The sequence below is a fragment of the Arachis ipaensis genome, chromosome B03 (genome assembly GCF_000816755.2).
Source record: "Arachis ipaensis cultivar K30076 chromosome B03, Araip1.1, whole genome shotgun sequence".
In the NCBI taxonomy this organism is placed as follows: Eukaryota; Viridiplantae; Streptophyta; class Magnoliopsida; order Fabales; family Fabaceae; genus Arachis; species Arachis ipaensis.
The window spans coordinates 45,716,928-45,720,096 of record NC_029787.2 but is presented as its reverse complement, the minus strand read 5'-3'; positions in this window follow the sequence as shown (position 1 = coordinate 45,720,096).

Here is a 3,169-nt window from a genome sequence, read left to right as displayed (position 1 = left end):
ATTAATAAAATCGAGTTTCTTTAATTAATAGGATAGCTAATGTGAAATGTTCTTGAAGGTATTATATCTAACGGGCCTGCTACACATACAAGCAAAAAGGCCCTACAAGTTATACAAGTTCTCAGCCCACACTTTATTCACACGCGCACTCAATTATTTTGAATGGAGCGTAGAATTCACGCGCTCCACTCAACAGTTGCGCTTCACGAAAACCGCTCCTTAATGGCGCACTCTTTCACTTCTCCAAGCCATTCGAAGAAAACACAAACCGTCCATTTTCGAGCAACATTGCAAATTGCAGAGATAGCAATCGTCGCAAAGATTAGAACTCTCCATCAACACAACATAGAACTCTCCATCAACAATCTCCAGAAAAAACGAAGTTATAATACTCAAGGTACGTTACGTTACTATTTTACTCATCTTGTATATTTTCCACATTTCGAAATCGAAGAACTAGGTTTTACTGTTCTTCTACGTTCTTCTAGGTTTTACTGTTCTTCTTGTTCTACGTCTCATTTTACAGTTTATAATGTTCTACTTGTTCTAGGTTTTACTGTTATTCTTGGTTCTAGGTTATACTGTTCTTCTTAGTTGTTCTAGGTGTTACTATTCTTGTTGTTCTAGTTCTTCTAGTAACTGATTTGTGGGGTATATGGAGTAATTTGTTGGGTGTATATGGCATAATTTGTTGGGTGTATATTTCTGAACTGATATACTGTAATATAGTCAACAGTTGTAACTGTTCTAATATTTGATTGTCCATGGGTGTATATTGCTTGACCTTGTAATGTTGCTTGACCTTGTATATTAATGCATGTTTGAGTGATATCTGACTCATATCTATGGGTGTATCTTACTGATATCTATGGGTGTATTTTTCATTTCAGAAAAAATGGCAGCCAGAAACCAAGCTAGAAAAATTGTAAGAACAAATATATGTCTTAGATGAAATTAGTTTTATATAATAGAAATATATCTTACTATAATTTTGCTTTGTTTACAGCAAACCAAAGACCTTAAGTGTGCAACACATTTGTTAAGTGAGAAATTCAGAAACATGAGCGAGGAGAAGAAAACGATAGTTAGGGATTTGGAATTTGGTGGCCTGATGCACATCCCGCCGCTAAGGGTGCATCACCAAATATTAAGGGAGTTGGCTAACTCCTTCAAATTAGGGGAAAACCGACTGGAAATCGGCTACGGTTCTTTTAAAGTAAGACCAAAAACAATAGGGGCTGCGCTTGACATCAATGCGTCAGGTAACTCGCTAAAAATTATAGGTGTATATGAGACATATTCAGGTGTATTTCAATTGATGCTTGGGTGTATTTGAACTGATTTTCATACTATGTTGTTTTCCTTTTTGTAGGAGATCTATTTCCTCAGAAAGTCAATTATAAGGATCTTTCTGAAGATGACAAAGAAATTTTTAGAAGATTCCAGGGTAAGACCCTCAAAAATCTAATAGATGAGATGATGGCTATTGGCGTTGGTAATGAAAAAAAGGCAGGAAAAAAAAGTAAAAACTACAAGTATGTAAAAGAACCATGGTGATTCACCCCGACAAAAGAACCACAAACCAAATTATACCTGAAACAAATTACCATAGTGCAGAATGGAAAATAATTAGGTACACCCAACAAATGCTTTGTATACACCCAAAAACACCCAATATACACCTCTGCTGCGGATTCATAAAAATACATTAATTTAGCATCATAAATAGGGACAGTTTGTTACTTGTTTGTATTGTAGGTGGTGTCAAATGAAATAACATCTCCGAAATACTCAAAGGCAGCTCTACTTCTTGCATCGGCCCAAAAAGCCAGCTTAATTGATTGATCCTCCTCGAGTTCAAGTTCAAAAAAGAAATTCTGATTCTTCTCTTTCATTCTTAACAAATATTTCCCGAATTCCTTTGCATCTTCTTGTTCAGAAACATTATGCACTTCTCTCATAATGTAATTCCTCACATCCTTTTCAATAAAATTTAACTCGCGATGACCCCTGGCAGCCGCAACAAATGATTGGTAAGTTTTGCTTGGTCTAATACCAGCCTCCTCGTTATTCTCTATTGTACGACGAATGGACATGCTTAGTTCCCTGTGCTGTTTGAGCATCTCTGCTTTACTTGGACAGCAAGGGTGTGAATGATCCAGCACAACCTTTGAAATGATCCAAGCACCAACATTCTTCAATGTGTGTATATAAATTCTTGCAGGATAGTTTAAACCAGTTGTCGAATTCGTCTTCTCGGTCGGAGATATTTTAGATTTCCATTTTTTCTCTCTGCTACATGTAATCAATTGATTCTTAATCTCGTTTCCCTTCCTATTTGTGCTCCGAACTCTTGTAGAAAAACCTGCAGCCTTGGCGTAGTTCCTGTAAAATTTTCCAGCATCTTCAAGGATGGTAAAGGTCATTCCAACCTTGGGAACAAACTGGTCATCAACAATAGAAAGAGGCTGCAGAACACACCATGTTAAAACTAAAAATACACCCAATCATGTCTGATATAATACACCCTAACGACAACAACTCAACTAAAATAGGAACAAACTGGTCATCAACAACAGAGAGAGACTGCAGAATACACCATGTCAAAAACTAAAAATACACCCAATCATGTCTGATATAATACACCGGAACGACAACAACTCAACTAAAAATAACAAAAAAAAGCCATAAACTGTAAATACACCCACACTTCCCCCAAAAATACACCTAAAAAATTCTGATCTACACCCGAGCGTCTGCTATAAATTGCAGATAATTAATAAAAACGAATGCATTTGATTCAATCCATAGATTTATGTTCACGCATTAGTTTCACAGTCAATGTTCACGAATTATTCAGCTACACAATGCTATACAAATAACTGCAACAAAATTCAGAGTAATCGTATGTAAATCAAACCTCAGGAACTTCGTTAGATTCAAATTCATAATCTACTTCACCCTGATTCAGCTGACAATCTGAGGTTGAATCATCCATTATCTTCAAAACGAGTTCAAACTTTGGTTTCAGAAACCAGAAATCGAAAAGAAAACGAAGCTGGAGTTACAGAGAGAGGAAATAACGTCAATGACAAAGAACAAACCAATGAGAAAAGAGGGGAAAAAGAACGATCGAAAAAGCAGAGGAACGAAGGAGAAGAAGAACGAG